The sequence below is a fragment of the Stegodyphus dumicola genome, chromosome 6 (genome assembly GCF_044657685.1).
Source record: "Stegodyphus dumicola isolate Sdum_Otavi_A_Nest chromosome 6, ASM4465768v1".
Taxonomy (NCBI): Eukaryota; Metazoa; Arthropoda; class Arachnida; order Araneae; family Eresidae; genus Stegodyphus; species Stegodyphus dumicola.
In genome coordinates, this window is record NC_140773.1 from 215,791,968 (window position 1) to 215,810,393 (window position 18,426).

An 18,426-nucleotide genomic window follows, 5' to 3' on the forward strand; every position below is an offset into this window, starting at 1 on the left:
ATTTCTTACACCGGTATATCACCTAATTAATTGTAATAATATATAAATCATTGAAGATTATTTTTCCAATAAAAGGCATAAAAACTAAAATCTGCTTCAGAAACAAAACAATTGTATCCACGATCATCAATCACAATTACCCTTCCTGACTCTGCAATTTTCGCGAACGAAAAACATTTTGCAGATCATCGCGTCGAGCAGGTAATTTAAAAATAGCATAATAAAAACAACTGTAAAATACTCAGAAATTGTGTATAAAGTTTAGATATTTAAATAATTTTTATTATGCCTTTTTCTAAAAGTATTACTCATGGGATTAATCTATAAATCAATAGGACGACCATGAATAAACAATATTTTTCATGATTAGGAATACAATGTAAACTTTTTGTCTCAGAACTGCCGTCAAAACAATAATAATTAAAAGCATTGCTGAATTAATTCTTAGGATGTTTTTGCTCAGTCATTATTGAAATTAAAACCGTCGAAAACAGTTTCATTATCTCTATGGATGGTAAAATTAATAATAATTGCAACATTCTGCAAATATTTCGAAAAGAAATATTTGAAATGGTTGTATTAACATTATGTAGCAAAAAACTATTACCTTACAGAATATGATCATAAAAATAATTGAAGTCTTCCCTAACAACTCAATACATATAATGATCGTTGCTGATTTTACTTAGATAGAGCAAAAATGTAAATAATTATGCTAAATTGGCTTCCATTATGTTTCGCATTAGTTTCATAATAAATAAATGAAATTCAGGTTTGCTGTATAAGGAATAAAAAATCATGAAATTTAAGATATTTCATTTTCAACTTAGAATGAGAAAAAGTTTTCCAATTCATTTCTTAAAGCCAGAATGCAAAAATCAGCATTTTAATCGATCATTAACAATGTAAAAATATTATCAAAGAATTTTTAAAACATAAATGTGAAAAACGATTAGCTTTTCCCATGGGTAATGTGAATATGAGCCTGTATTCCTTGGAAAGTTCTAAGTGATAGCAATCTTCCCCTTAGCGTTCTTTGCTATAATCACATAATCTGATTCAATCTTGAAAAAAAAATCTTGTAAATTAATTGCATTTTTTATTATAGCAATTAGATACACTGTTAAGGAGGGAAATAGCCATTTGATTCCTCAATAAGCACATTTATTGCTTTTAAATCTTTCAGTTTGTTAACAAGTTATATTTGAAAGAGAAATTCGAGATCTTAATGCCACACTGAATAGCAACATTATGTAAACTAGTTATTAGTCAGGATGTGGGAGAGGTAAATTAATGTTTCTAAAATTGCGTAGCTGCTAAAGTAACATAATGGTCAAAATTGTTCGAAAGAATCCATTAAAGATAATTCTAATGTCGAAAACAAAATTATTTGAGCTTTATTATAGGGAAGATTCATTTTTATATTAAATCTTTTAATAAACCTTCTGACATATGCACAGTTTTTAAAAGGCTTGATTTCATTATTTTCATTTGAATAACACTTTAATTTTAAAATTGTTGTTGTTGTCTTGTCCATGCAATTCAAGGAAAAATGGTTGCCAAGCCTCAAAGAAGTTGGACTTCTACTTCCATCACAATTTTGACAGAAAGCACCCGGGGGGCTCCAAAGGTCTCCCACTCCATCAAAACCACACGAGAGGACTTTCGGCTCGCCATATATTTAAGTTTGATTTTTGGCTTATTGAGATTACGGCAAAGCACACTAGGGCACTATCTGCCTAAGGAGAGGGATGCTTTCGTGGAGGACGTTCTAACGGAAACTGGTTGTATACACGTTACACATAGAGAAAACCCACGCAAGCAGCTCTTTCGCGGGATTCGAACTTCGGACTGAATTACCAGTGTCCAGTGACTTTACCTCTCGGCCGCTGTTGGGCCCATATACTATTTAGGATGCCCCCATATTGAAAAGACACTATCCATTTACAGATATCCATGCCTTTTTCAGGATTCTTACCGGGGCCCTTCGGTACCGCAGTATGTCGCAAAGGAAGCAGCGGATTCATCCACTTTGTGAGAAGTTCCGACCCTTAGGCCAGTCTAAGATCTAAAGAGTCGGAAACTGAAAACAATAATTGACTACTGTACTAGAAATTACTCTTCTGACGCTGGAAGACAGTAGCCATAAAGTACAAACTTGAGTCATGTCTAACCCACATTAGGTTCTAACAATGCCATTTCTAAGCACAGTTCTCTTAGAAATACACATCGTACCTTCAGTATGGCATTAACTCTTTTTGAACTGGCACATTTATTAACCTGAAGACAGATTACTTGCTCTGCAAAGCATAGAAGTATGCACGTTAGAACTATATAAGCTAGCTCAATATGTCAGTAAGAGGAGTATGTGATATGTATGTTCAATATGTAATTTTGTACTTATACCGTGCCAGGTTTTTCATACACAAAGTTTGTACTGTATTCGAATGCTGTACTATATCTGTACATGTTTATATCTTTTATCAATGGTACCTAATTTATACTAAGGATCACGCGTACCTCAATGCCATGCTTCATGTAAACTTTAACTATCATGATAACATATATGTATAGATGTATGTACGAATATGCGTGGGGTATGTATACTTTTATTTGTTTAGGAATATATACCTATGTAAGAGTGTATATATCTGTATCTGAGTTAGTATTTATATGTATATAGATATGTTTTGATTGTACTCTTCTTCAATTGCCTTGTATGCACATGTATATTTCTTTTTTGCATTTTATAAATGTCGTCTGCTCAGCCGGGGCTGCCCAGAGCTGCGGCCTGGCAGCTGGTGGTTAACTTCAACCGAGTTGGTAACCAATTCTGCATGGATATATCTATACCTGGGTCGGAAGCCAACTCAGCGGTTTACTCCCCTAACCACTGACTGTGTCGTCTGGGCCGCTATTTTAAAATGGTCTTTTTAATATATAGTCTATGACAGTGTAACAACAATGTGTTGAAAATTGGTCCAGTTGTGACGTATTCTTCATGAGAATGTAAATGATTTAGCCATATTTAAACTGAGGTTTCTGGATTTAAAGACAAAGCTTGTGTCTGGGCTTCGCTTGGAAGCTACGTGTTAGTTTCCTGCCAGCTGTGATAGTTGTAATTATTCATCTTTGCGTGCTATCGCTGCCGAGACTTTGATTTTGACGCTTTGGTAGAATATGAACCAACTAAGATTATATATTCAATTGTTTAGCCTTTGACTGTTGGTCCACGTTCGACTTAAATTTTGACTGTTCTGTTTAGTTACATCGCAACAAGCTGTGGCTGATAGTGCCGCCCAAGAGAGTGTATTTGTGATCTAAATTCTGTTTAAATAAGAAGGTTATTTACACCTTCTCACGAATTTGTAGTTACTTCAGCCATAGTGATAATTAGCTTCACGTTTGTTAAGGTTATCTGATTAATTACCATCACCAAATCAAATGAAACCTTACAAGGTATTAAAATGGAATTCGATTGCAGATCAGATCATGTTGCTTATGTTTTATTTAATTTTTCTGGGTTTTTATAACTATTATTTGGTTTTAGAACAAATGAATAATTTTGAAAGTCTGACCATAAATGCCAGTATAATAAGTAAGAACAGATCCTAAAAAATATTTGAACGAAAGGGCATGTTTTCAAAAATATTTGATTATCACGAATGCAAAATGCTAGCAAATCCATCGGAAGACAAGCATTAAAATTCTATTTTTCCTTTTTAGTTAGCTATAAAATAACTTATGGGTTTGAATATAACTTATTTATTTCTTCGAAAATGCAGTATCAGTCTTCAGGAAGCTGTGAAGATTTCTTTTCAAACACTTGAAACATAATATACGCAAAATCTGCAAAATCGGCAAAAGGGAGGAGGAGATGACGTCATGCATTTAACACACATAATCCACTTTTTTTTTTTTTTTTCTGAGAAACTCAATTTTATCCTCATTTTAAGCACCACGCAGTCTCCCTTATCCTCTTGTTTCGCCAAAGGAAAAAAAAAAAGAACTTCAGCACCCTCTCTTGGACACTACACAAAGCAGGGAGATGAAATGTGCTGTAAAGCGTGGGTTGCGAAAAATTCGGTACCTGATAAGCAGATAGAAATGACAAAATCGATATTCTTTTAAACGAGAGAAAAGTGTGATATATTTTCTCTCCAGGATAAGGTGCTACGGAGCATTAGGATAAGCTTTTATCCATTTTTTTAATGGTTTGGTGAATATATTTTGCTACCACCCTCCTGATCTTATTGACTCACATCGATCAAAAAAGGCGCTATTGCCATTTTTGCGTGAAAAAATTTTAGCATATTCAGAATACTACTTTACTAGCTTTAAAATAGTTCCAAAAAAAATCTGAAACACATTTACTTGTGTAGCGTTATATTTTTACTAAAAATAATTTTGTTCCGCTATCTGATAATTATTTATTATGTGTAAATGATTTTAAACTTATTTGTTTTGTTTCATTGTCTGTTTGGTTCAAATCTGAAAATTAATTTTTGACACCCTTCTACAAGACCGATTGTCTTGAAATGCTTAACGATAACAGTGCATCAAGAAGGTTTCATCAAGAAGGTTTTTCGAAATATAGTGTAGATATATTTTTTAAATTTTTTTCACAAAAACGTCTTTAACAATCAAATTAATTTTCGCAACCGTAGAATAAACTTTACACCATCGTACAGACCAAAAATCAGTTTCCAAATGATCGTTTTTTTAGGAATTTTTCACGCTATTTGCAGAATTTAGGCAGGTTTTCGAAAAATTAATGGACTTCTTAATTAGCATACTTAGTAACGACGGATTTTTTAAATCGAAGGATTTAATTCTTCATCGTTAGCAGATCCATGATTTTAATTGACGATGATAAATGATTTCTAAATCAGACAATACGAAATGAATGTAATCTTATATCATATTACAAAGAAGCAGTGATTTTCTTCCACTATTTTTTGCACGTACTTTAAGTTAAAAAGTTTAAAAAAACAATAAAATGAAAAAAAAAACTATCATAATACTCTTTTTCATACGTAAACTTAAATTAACAATTATGGTTTTAAATCAAATTATTAAAGAGAAATTTTTGTGAATATAATTATTCTCAAAATGTTACTAGCGGGAAAGCCCACTCCTCTGGCCTAGCCTCCTCTTGCGGGGCTTATTGGCGGTTGCGCTCAACAAATTGGGAGCTGTGCTCTCTCAACAAAATTTATAAGTTTTATGTACACCTGAAAAGAAAATGCATAAAAACATTTTAACATGAATAAAATCAGTTCATTCGTCCCCAACAACAGCCATTTCGTAAATAATGTTTTGCTGCCACACCAGGAAATAAAAACTTTTGACACTTCAGGTTAATACGTATGACGTTATAACTTAAATTTAATGTAATACAGTAACTTTTTCTCAATGTCAATAAAAGAATTAACATGGCAGTAACATATCGTATCAATGATTCTAACCTGAAACTAAAAAGTTGCCTACTACATCTATTTATTTAAAATGCTGACATTATAAGTTATTTCTCCCGACTTTTTGGCATGCCTTCGTGCTGCGTTGGTCTGCACGCTGGGCGCGTATTCCAAAGTTCCGCGGTTCGATTCCCGGCGAAGGCTTTGCTCATTTTTCATCTTGCCTACTTCCAAAAATACCTAAGGTCTCTACAACATGAGCGAAACATTTTCGATATACAATGACGTCCCATGCAATAGCGTGCTTACTTTAACGTCAGAATAGGATCGCATATAATAATAACGTGTTTAATGTTTAGCTGTGCTAATTTTATTTTATATTTTGTAAAACGTACAATTTTTTTATTAATATACGCTACGATTTGAAATCGAGCAGTGACAACACTTTTCGAAATGAGCAGACTTTTATCACCAGCGTGCGAGACTGTTGCCACTCGGAAAAATAAGGGCGAAAATGAGCGTTTTCCGAGATTTTTAATTAATATCTTAGCTGAATAAAGTCGTATGTAGATGAGAATGCTCGAAATGGCTTCCCACGAATTTTTTGAATCCGGGGTTACCTCTTCCGAAACTCCACATCCCATCATTCCTGAGATCCCTTTACAAACAAGCAAACAAACAGACAGACGAGCACAGATTTTAATAGTATAGATTCTTTGATATTCTGTTAATGTTCTAATGCAGTATTTGAATGGGCACTTATGATTTAATTTCATAACTTAAAAGGGATTTTTTATTTGTTTTATTTAGTACAATATTCCTTTTCTGCGCATCGTAACAATTACGCAACTAAGGCGTCAAAGTTTTGTCCGTAAGAGAGCACATAAAAGTAATCTTTGTCTCTAGAAGGGAACGTCGAGACACGAGGGACTCATCACAGGGAAGAATTTTGCCTTTCTAATTATTTATGTTACTTCTAGATAAGAATGCTTATGGTACTGGTAGGTAACGAGAATCAAGAAAATGTCTTCATTGGATACGGACAGTTGGCAAAGACGATTTTCTTCGGGAATTAACTTTCTTTCTACGTTTATTCATAAGAGTTTAAACATAAAGACACTATCAATAAAATAAATGGCATCATCTTCTGACTCACTAACATTAAGATCCACCTCATTTAATTCTCTTTCGCTTATCTAATTTTCCAGTGTTACCGGTTTGCAATAATGAGCTTGCTTTAAAGGAATTATGACATTTTCTCGTTCTGGTGCCATATCGAAAAATGTGTTCGTTTAAGAATATATTTTTTCTCACTTTTTTCAATTCCTTTTAACTGAATTTTTTCCTTGGCATCGTATTTAAGGAATGCTATTTACCTTTATATATTAGCGGTATTTTGTAATCATAAAGTAGTTACCTCGGATTTACAAACGTCGAAGAAGGATTAGTTCAACGTTTAGAGTAACTGAGATAAGAAAATTCGAATTCAAGATATTTGAATATATTCATTTACTATTTTTACCTATGATGAATTAATATTAATTGCTAACGCGTTGACATTTTAGTCAGGTCATAAAACGCATAGTTGAAATGAATGGTTTGACCTGAAAACGGCTTAGAGTGTTACAATTAGAGTTCAAATTTCAATTCATTTATTACTTTCAAAAGAGTTAATTACTCGTACTTACTTTCGTCATTATTTTTATTTAGAAAGTTTTTCATTTCTTTTTGCTTTGATACGTAACATCGGTTTCGGCTCCAACTGCATTTGTCAGTTGTTATATTATTACTCAGCTTTGTCTTTTCTGTTATTTTCGGTTTCTTTCTTCCTATTATAAAGGTTTTTCTTCAAAGAGCGATTTCATGGGCTTTTGAACACAATTTAACAGTCATGAATATAGAATGGAACGAATTTGGAATGTCTTTTAGATATATGTGATCTGGGCCCACCAGAAGCCGACCGGTCACGTTGCTGAACACTGGCAGTTCGGTCCGAAGTTTGAATCCCGCGAACGGTCTGGCTGCAGCTATTAGTCTGGCAGAGCTATTAGTCTTGAACGGCATTTTGCGTCGAGTCAGTTAAGGCGTTGAATCACTTTTCAAATTTTTGCCACTAAATATTATCGCTCTGTATTATATTTAAAGAAATTAAATAATGATGAATCTGTATGAATGTATGTATGTATGGTCCTCGCACTGCGAAACCACAACTATACCCAGAGCCATCAAAGTTTTAATAACGCAGTCTTCCACCCGAATATGGGGACCTGGAAAACCGAATTTGGAATGTCTTTTATTAGCTATTTCATATTTTGTGAAATGTTAGCTAATTTTTGATTAAAAACCTCAATGATTTCAAAGCCAGCAGTGGCAACACTTTACGGAATAAAACATTTTTATCTCCAGAGCGCGAGACTGTATATCGAATTTTAAAGATATGCTGTTTTTAAATATTTTTAGCCGAAATGCTCTCGTAACATGTATATGTGCTTAAATGAAATAAATGCGGCTTTGGGTTAATATAAAATCTGAAAGCTTTCAGATTTGTTTTTTAAATGTATATTTAAATTCCGAATGGTTTTGTGCTGTATGGTTTTATGCTGTATGTAACTCTACCTTTATGCGTTACTGAGTCCATCAGGGCCTATATTGGATGATAGATCTTTCTGGAGACCATTAAAGCTGCTGTCGTTCTTTATATCATATTTTTAAGACTTTAGTGGCTGTGAGAATAACACGCTTTTACGATTTAAGCGATTTTTAATGCGTCTGTTAGATGAAGCTTTCCAGATCGATCACACAGTTTCTGAGTTTGAATTTTTATAGATGACCATAAAAAGTCTGCAGAGCCCTCAAAAATCATGATTGAATTTATGACGGCCGTGTGGCGGAGGAACGACTTTGAATGGACATCAGCTAGTAATAATCTTTTTAGAACATTAGGGATACAACACTGCCTCAAGCAGCATCTGGATTCGACGTTGGGTCCTCAACAAACATCAGCATGGAGATTGTGCAACGTTCTGTTTATTAGACGGAGATTTGGAAATCCATGAATTCCAAATGTAAATACCAGACTATACAGAGTTGTAATGGATTCGCAATAATAAATGGTTTGTTTATCTGGCACTCTGTGAAACCTCTAATGCGTTTCAAAGTGTCTCAGTTAAGTAAATACTATTTGCATATCCTTTCTGATCTGTTAATTCGTTTAAGGAAGGAAGGAAGTTTCTTGTAGGAAGTGTTTGGTCTCTTTTGACAGAGGATTGAGCTGTTACTGACTGAAGGACTTAAGACGCCAAATTAAACAAAATAAATCTCCAGAGAAATATATATTCGCGTCTGAAGTCTTTCCACGGCCATCTAATGATCTTAATACCGGGTTGCCCGGAAAATAATGCAGGTTTTTGCAAATGTTTATCTTTCCTGTACATTTTTAGCAACAAAAATATTTTGAATTACATTGGTTTATATATCATTTTGAAGCTCTATTTTCGCTTTCTATGTCTATAATAACCATTTTGTTCCAAAATAATTTCACAAAATATTTACTAGGTGTTTTTGTTTAGATGTCAAAACGGGATTTTCGGCAAATTTTCTTTTATGAGTAGAAGTTAGGCCACAGAGCTGCACAAACGGCTCGAAATGTCAACGAAATATGGGGTAAGAAAACTGTTAATGAATCTACAGTTCAACGGTGGTACCAAAAGTTGTGCCGTGGAAAATTTGACTTAGAAGATCAAGAACATCGTGGACGCTCTTCAGCTGTTGATGATGGCGATTTGAAGACTTTAGTTCAATCAAACCCGTGCACAACTGTTCGAGAGCTTGGCGTAAGTAAAACAACGATTTCTGATCACTTGAATCGTAAAGTCAAAGAAGCTCGATAAGAGGGTGCCTCACGAATTGAGCGAAAGTAAAAAAAATCGCCGCTTTAAAGTGTCGTCTGCTCTTCTTCTCCCCAACAAAAATGACCCTTTTCTTGATCGAATTGTTACGTGCGATGAAAAGTGGATTCTCTATAACACCCGGCGACATTCGGCTCAGTGGCTGGATCGCGGCCAGACACTACAACACTTTCCAAAGCTAAATTTGCACGAAAAGAAAATTATGGTGACTGTTTAGTCGTCTGCGGCCGGTCTCATTCACCACAGCTTCCTAAATCTGCTCGAAACGATTACGGCAGATAAGTACTGTAAGGAAATTGACGAAATGCACCAAAAATTGCAACGCATGTACCCGGCATTGGTCAAAAGCAAGGGGCCAGTTTTCCACGACAATGCTCGGCCGCACGTCATGCAACTGACCCTACAGAAATTAAACGAATTGGGATATGAGACTCTCTCTCTTCCCCCAAACACTTTTCAAACAATTCACTTTTCTTTTAGGATAACATTCTGGAGAAAAAATGCTACAGAAACCAAAAATTAAAGGCCAACAACGCCTTTAACGACTTTATCACGTCCAGAACTCCAGAATTTTATTCTACCGGCATAAATAAACTTATATCTCGTTGGCAAAAATGCATTAATTCGGCTGGTGCTTATTTTGATTAATAAAATTGTTTCTGAGTTGAGTTATGATACATTAAAGATATAGGGTAAAAACCTGCATTATTTTCCCGACAGCCTAATATTATGTAACAGATCAGAGATTCCATTCTAGAGTTCAAAACTCCTATACCTCTAAATACAACAACGTTTGCTTACAACTGCTGTTTGCTTACAGAATTCTTCCGCATACTTGTACGGTCCATTTCTCTGCAATGAATGATCTATGAAATATTAAGCGCTGTGTAATATTTATTAAGAGGTTATCCCAGAAGGGGTATTAATTTTGCTTTGGCATTTTGCGTCGAAAACTTTAAATGTCCGTTTCACTTTTCAGATTGCTGCCACCAAATATTATCTCCCTGTGTTATATTTAAAGAAATTAGATAATGAAGTATCTGTATGAATGTATGTAAGTTTCTCGCATTCTGATAAAACAACGGTACCTAGACATGCTAAATTTTGAGTAACGTACGTCTTCACCCGAATATGGGCATCTGGAAGCCCACATTTGGAATCTGTTTCTTAACATGGACCTTATAAGAAATAGACTAACCCAAACGGGTTTTCTCCCTCGTCTGAGGCGTTGCCGGCTGTCACCTTGATTACATCCGGAGGAATAGGGACAACTTGCAGAAATTTAACATTGCCTATTGCAGCGTATATAATTGTCAAGACAAAGCTGGTTGTAGCGCCTCATTTCACAAATTAGAATTTCTCCGTATTTTTATTTTTGAAATTGAGATTGATTTTTAAAAATTTAACATATTTATCAAGCATAATTAACGTTCCAAATAATTATAAAGCTATTGCATGCTTTCAGGACTGGATATTTTTTTAGCTTTTCCTATGCTGGTAAGGAAATTTGTAACTATTTCTTTTAGAAAATTAAATTTTAAATCTGAACTAATAGAAAATTTCAAACAAGCAATTTTCTCTTGCAATTTTTATGCTTTTTATTGGTGTAAATAAGTAAAAAATACTAAAATATTTAAAAACCAATTTTTGAAAGTTGTGTTTAAAATTCTAAATTGTGCTGCTTTTTTAAAATTATAGATGAGTATTATAGCACAATTTCTATAAAGGAATTTTATTTCAATTATATTTCATAATACATCATAGTGATAAACACTTTTGAATCCTTAAAAATGTTTATACATTTAATTCTAATATTGAAATTGTATTTAACCTTAATAATTAATTTTGCTTGTATTTTATAGTGATTATTTTTTAAATTTATTTTTATTTCTGCATAAGATTTTTTTTTATTTACTGTTAATTTAATTTATTAGCCTAAAGGGGCGGTAGCCTAGAAAGGCTGTTAGTTTCGAAGCGGCATTTTGCGCTGTTTTACTATAAATGTCCGTGTCTCCTTGCGAATTGTTGTTACCAAGTGTTATCGCCCTGTATTATATGTAAAGAAATTAAATAATGAAGAATCTGCATGAATGCATGTATTTTTCTCGCACTGTCACAAAAACGACAGTATCTAGAGCCATCAAATTTTGAATAATGTAATCCTCCACCCCAACATGGGCATCTGGACGGTCAAATTTCGAATTTGTTTTAATCTATTTCATATTTTGTAAAACTTTAACGAATTTTTGATTGTCTCCAGTGCGGAAATTCTAAAGATATGCTGTTTTCAAATGTATGCGGTTTACGGGCGAAGAACATGCTAGGTAACACACAAAACTTTAAAAAAAGGTTCCTTTGGGGCGTAATATAAAAACTGAGTGCTTCTAGATTTTATTTTATCTTTTTTTATGCTCCGAATTTTATGAATTATTAAAATAACTAATCCACTTTAATGTTAATAATTTAATGATCATATAATCAAATAAATATGATCGTTTTGTAATGTTATTATAGTTTGGAAAATCACTGCCTGAAAATGTTCATTAAATTAAAAAAGAATTATAAGATCTTGTTTAATTTTACCTTATTTATTTGAAGCAAAATCTTATTTCATTTTATTTTATTTTTACGCGAAATTAAGTTCATAAGTTTTGTGCTTAGAGTTTTGACCGTTTTCCGTTGTACCGTTGTTTGTACAAGAATTACGCGTGAAAAAAATGGGCGAAATGCAGTAAAAAGTGCTTTAATGAGATATATTAAATCCTAGTTGGAAAAAACTGTGGCTTTTATAATCTCATCACTATACAACGTATCACATTTAATAATTAAAAAGAGTTATATGGTACAAACGCCATAGGTTTCAGTGTTAAAGTAAACCAGATCGTCCCTACTCTTTCTTGCCGACATGTCGGTGACGCGCGCCCCACCCACTGGGTTAGTCTATCTCTTATAAGGTCCATGTTTCTTAATTTATTTCACATTTTGTAAAACGTTAACGAATTTTTGATTAACAAACTCAACGATTTCAAAGCGAGGAATGGCAACTCTTATAAGGTATTTCTCCCGCCTTCTTAGCGTGCCTTCGTAGTGTAGTGATCAGGCAGCTCGACACGTATTCGAGTCCAACCGAGGCATTGCTTAATTCTTATGTCTCCCAGCGTCGAAAAACCTAATGCCTCTACACACTGTACGCTGGAGATGTAAAACATTTTGATCTCCAGCGAGCGAGACTGTGTATCGTAAATTCTAAAGATATGCTCTTCATAAATTATTTTGTGATATTGCTCTTGAACTGAATTTTATGGTTTAAGGGCTTTTACGTCAAAAATTCTTTTAAGTGCGAAGAACATGATATTTAATAAATAAAGGTAACACACAAAACGTTAAAGAAAACGCACCTTTGGGCGTGATGTAAAATCTGAAAGCTTTGAGATTTTTTTTTTTACAACTTATGGTTATACCAAAAAGCTATCACTTGGAAATAAAAACTGAAGACGTTACAGATTTTTTATAGATTATTTATTTATTTGGAAGGAATACTTTAGTATAAAAGCAAAAAGATGAATCATCCTCAGAATTGAAAGGAAGCATTTGTGACTATCATGTGGCTCAAAGTCATTAACTAGTAAAGGCATCATATCATTTACTTTGTTATTGACGTTTTTGAAGATATGGCGGAAACGCTTGGAATATTTGAAGCTCCAAATCTTTATGAATATTATTGTTTCTTACAAATTAAGGGCTGTTGACCAATTCTCTAAAAGCGTGTTCTGTAATGCTGAAGTCTTGTTGGTAAAAGAATTGCAAACAAATGCTCAGAGGCGGAAGATGTAAAATAAGCATTCGACGTATCCCCTTACTAATCAAAAGGCGAAAAACAAACATAAAGGCTTTTTCAGTTTATTTATAATACTTATAAGAAAAAATTACAACCGTAATTTTACTTACTTAAAGCGATTATTGAAGTATCAAAAAGTAGTATTTTGTGTTCTTCACTTGTAATTGAAACTTCGGAAGAAAAATGTACACTTTCTATCAGTGACATTTTCGATATTAGGCAGTTTTATTACGGTACCATATAGATAACAGCCTGACTTTAGCTCAGTTCCGCCCCCCCCCAGTTTTGAGAAAGAGCACCCCGGGAGGGAGGTGTATAAGGGTCTTCCACCTTTCTTTCCCTACTACCAACCTCTCGAGAGGACATTTGGCTCGCTGCATATTTAGAGCGCCTCCATGCAGCAAAGGCACTATACATTTACGAACATCCATGCCTTTTCCGAGATTCGAATCCGGGCATTTTCCGTGATTCGAATACGGCAGTGAGGGTCGTTAACCACTATCACGGTTGGGCGGCATATACAACATCATTTAACTATTATGTGAAACCAATTAAATCACAATTAAGATACGAACCCTTTGTAAGAAAATCATACAGGTTACACATAATTTTAGTTTTCTGAAGAGAGGGTTATCTTAAAAGGGTATGCTCGACATCAATGTTTATTTAAGTTCTCAGAAACACTGTCCACTTTCAGGGTTTGTTATCTTAGGGAGGCGGTTGCCTCAATAGTACTACATAGTACTGAATCTACAAATGTACAAATAAGAAAAAGCAACTAACTAATACTAGTTTAATAATTTAATACTTAATTTTTCAAGAAATATGCGAGACTCTAAGGTAGTAGTCGAGAACATTCTCAGGAAAACCGGTAAGAATTCATTCTAAAACACGTTCTCGCTCTATGGCATATAGCCAGTTTTATCGCCAAATATTGCCAAATGGGCGATTTCGCGCCCATTCTGGAAATCCTGCCTTTTCGTTGCCATTTTCTGGCAACCCTAAACGCTTTGCGGGGAAGCTATCTTACCGCAGCTGGGCAATTCGCAACAGTATTATCGAAAAATTGGCCCGACGATAAGCCGCTATGATAATGCACAGAGCACGCCCATTTTCTGTGATTGAAGGGGTTTCTTGACGACTGCATGCTGGTTGTGACTACTCCATAAATGTGTATTTTGTTACTTCACGTATCCTGACAAGTTGAATCACGCTTCATCACTATACCACATGTACTCCGGTAGCAATATGCACGAAAATGCAGCACCATGTTGAACTATGTATACAGATTTGGAGAAATCACTTCCAGCACCTCTTGTAATGTACTTTCGTTTCTCAAATATAAAAGCATGTGGTGTAAAAACTAGTTTTCTTCCCTTTTGTTATAAGATTTTTATAGCAGTTTTCCGGGGGCCCTTTCGGAGCGGGATACGCTGTATTTATTTGTAACTAAATTCAGATCACAGATATGGTTTTGTTTGACTTGGTTTGTTTGTTTATGGCAAAGCACTCGAGGACTATCTGCGTAAGGGAAGGGATGTCTTCGTGGAGTACTTTCTAAAGGAAAATGGCTCGTATACGCGTTACACATCGAGAAATCTACGAAAACGCCCATGCAGCCAGATCATACTGTTCTAAAAGATACTGTTCTCCCTTGCCAACCTTTTGTTACGTTATTTCCCTTCCTTCACGTTCGTACGGGGTTCGTAGATTTGAAGTGAATAACGACGACACTTGATGAAGTGAGTGAGTGAGTGAGTGAGTGCCGAAACACACTTTATTTAGCCAATATGAATCAGGATAGCTCCAAAGTCCCTTTTTACAGTCGTCGAAGATCTACTATAAACACGTTGAAACAGCCTTCCCACTATCAGGCTATAACGCTCGAGACAGCTTCACTGAGCGTACTGTGCGCCACGGGCTGAACTTCTGACCTATGAATTCCTATCAGAATTGTTCAGTCCGTGGAGACAGGTCAGTCAGGCATTTATTGAGCATATTTCAAAAGGTACAGAGACATTGGCAGTATAGTAGTACAGACATCTTTGCCATAAGGCAAAATACATGCAGAAAGTTTATAATACAGTCAATATACAAAAATACTATATACAATAACAAATTATGTACAGACTAGTTATCAAAGAGAATAGTACAGTATGTGCAAATATTAAATCAGTAAAAATCAGGTTTATATCAATGGCAATGACAATAGGCATAAGGTTCAAGGTAGACATAAATAATTAAGATACAATGGGAGCATAATATGTGCATTGAGCTTTAAAATTGTTTCATACAGAAGATGATTCAGATGATACAGTAACACAAATGTTACAGATGATACAGTACAGAAGATACAGTTACATATGATACAATAAGACAGGAATACTGATGTTGAGAACAATAATGTGTTAGTGTGACACTAGGAAGCAGAAAAGTTTGCATTATTATAGGCGCAGCGGTCCGAACAGTTCCGTAATATGTCAATCAGTTTACCATATAACGTGGGGTGCTGCAGCATGTGTTGTAACCAAAGTGGCCATGAAGTGTATGGTGGAGGTTGCAAATGGAAAGGTATCTGTCGTCCACCAAGCGGAAAAGGTATGAGAAAAGTACTTCTTAATCCTAAAAGTGTGTTGGCAAGCTCGTGTACAGCAATCGATGAAATGTTCATATGCCCGATCCAATACTGAGGGTGAATCGCAAGCATTAAAACTGGCGATTATCCTATCCAAGTAAGGAGACAAAGAGGATCTCAATTTAGCAAGTTGTCTGAAAGATGTCTTGTAGCGACATTTGACAAGAATATTATGCATGTTTTGTAGAGTAAAGGTAATTGATCGATGATCGCTAAGTGTAATCATGTCATTAACCTTCCAAAACTGTATCAGAGGAGCTAATGATGGAGAAGATAATGTGATGTCGATCTAACCTTGAGCTGTAACAGTTGCAAAGGTGGGGGGGGAAGACGTAGAATTTAATATAACATAAGCATGCATCTCAATGAAATCAATAAGTGATGCGGAGCGAGAGTCTTCTTTTGAGGACCCCCAGAGCGAGCTTGATGCATTAAAGTCTCCACAGATAAGTACATTAGGAAATTCTGTGTGTGGTATAGAATCCAATTCAAAAAGGAGTTCATCAATATCCCGACTGGGAGGGAAGTAAGTAGAGACAAGTAAAATTTTTAGATGTAAAAATTCAATTAGTGCAGAAACCGAATGTTCAGTGGATTTCCAATGAGTTGGAGATAGTGCACTATTGAAAACTATTGCAGCAAGTGTCCATTAGAAGAAGAAAATTGTCTTAATGAGGCAGTTAAATCAAGAGTTCCATCAGGTTTAAGATATGGTTCCTGGAAGAAAGCAATGTGGATTCCCAATTCAAGAACTTGATGAATCATGTGACTAGTAGCTACTATTGATCTTTGCAGACTTTGTTGAAGGGAATCACTGACAAACTGCTGGAAGGTCGTTGGGCTGAGTGTGAGGGGATTTCCTCATTAATTTCTGAAGTTCCAGCTTGTATGTGGGACATTGCGAAGAGCTGGCTGGATGATGAATATCGTAGGATGTTTTTAAGACGTCGTTAGAATGCAAACAGTTGATACAAGCCGGTGCTTCCTGGCAGTTCTTGGTGGGATGTTCGTGAGACTGAGCACAGTGAACACAACAAGGCGGTTCCTGACAGTTGCGACTATTATGCCCCAAACCTTGACAATTGAAACAGCGCTGTAATCTATAATAACGTCGAAAAGGGCAGAAAGAAAATCCAAAATATAAACGGCCGTGATCACCTATTTGATTAAAATATGGGTGATTAACCTGAACCACCCAATTGTTACGTGAGTCGGCTCTATGCAATGGTGTTCTAGGGTGGACGGGAGTGGCTCCGTCAAAAGAATGAAAATTTCTAAAAGCTTGAACTACGTCTTCGGCACTAAAGTCTTCTGGAACACCTAACACAATTAGTGATTCCCTTGGAATACTTGGCTCACGATAATGTTAGTTATTAAGATCTTTAGCCGATTCCAAAGTAGCCTTTAGCTTTGCAATATCCTCCTTATGAGTGCAACGTATGAGCAATTCTTTGCTTTTGGTTGACCTTATTTGTTGTATCGGAATATTAAGCTTTTTAGAATTAAGTCTTGAAGCTAAATTGCGTTGAATATCTTGTGGAGTTTTATCCGAGTCTTTAGAGGCTATAAGTAAAACGTGTGCTGATGGTTTGACCAGAGGACGTTGTTTCTTCTTCTTGCGTTCAACAAGTGTAAAGGAAGAACTGTCTTTTTCAGGTTCAATAGGAGCTGTTGGGCCGGGAGTAGTGGCAACAACAAGAGATGGATCAATTAAGGTGATAGATTTTAATAGAGAATCGTTCAAGGCTAGTGCAGTATCTTTTTGTGCCTTCGCTTCAAGAAGGCGATTGTCTCTATCAATAAGTGCTCTCTGTAAGAGCGTAAATAAATCTGTGAGGAATTTAGTATCTACTTTGTTTAACTTGTGCTTCGCGCGCTCAGAACCTGCAAATTGCTGGGCTGAGGCTAATCTGGATAAAATATAGTCCGTAGTCAAGTTTTCAGTATCAATTGATGATCTGGACGCAGAAGGTATGCGTGAAGAAGATGGAGTTCCGATTATTGTTTCAGAGGCAGTAATTGATGATGTAGTATGTGACGAGGCCATGAACAAGTAGTTATCGATAGTGCATTAACAATTCTTAGAAAATACAAAAAAGGTTGACAAAGGAAGAATGTATATACAATTAGAAAGAAGAAAATTATAATAACTTGAAGTTAAAAATTTGTCTTAAGTAAACAAACGTATAATCATATAATACAAAGTACAGTTAGGGAAAGAAATGCAGGAATAGAAAGTAATAGAGTGCAGTCTAAAAGCAGCAATAAGCTTAGGAGGTAAATAAAAGTTATAATGTAACAGTTAATCAGTCACGTAAACACAGTAATGAAAATACAATATGTAGAAATATTGATAAGTGATGCAGAATAATGATAAAATAAATCACATGAAGTAATTAAAAGTGTAAAATAATAAACTTTATATTGAAATATTACACTTGATAGCCTTTAAATAAAGAGATTTATCTATTGGCAACAATGATTTAAAGTATAAAGTAATAAGAAATCAGTTACTTATGGGGAATAATGGTATAAATTTAAGCAATCGTTATGCTACTTTGAGCTCAAGACTTAAATAATATTAGAGGAGAAATGGCTGTGCAACAGCTAATCAGTTAAAGAAAGTTC

At 34.9% G+C, this 18,426-nt stretch overlaps 1 pseudogene; it reads left to right on the top strand.

Annotated features, from left to right (window-relative positions):
• Positions 1–8,986: 8,986 nt before the first annotated feature.
• Positions 8,987–9,973, top strand: LOC118187954 (histone-lysine N-methyltransferase SETMAR-like; annotated as a pseudogene).
• Positions 9,974–18,426: the final 8,453 nt, after the last annotated feature.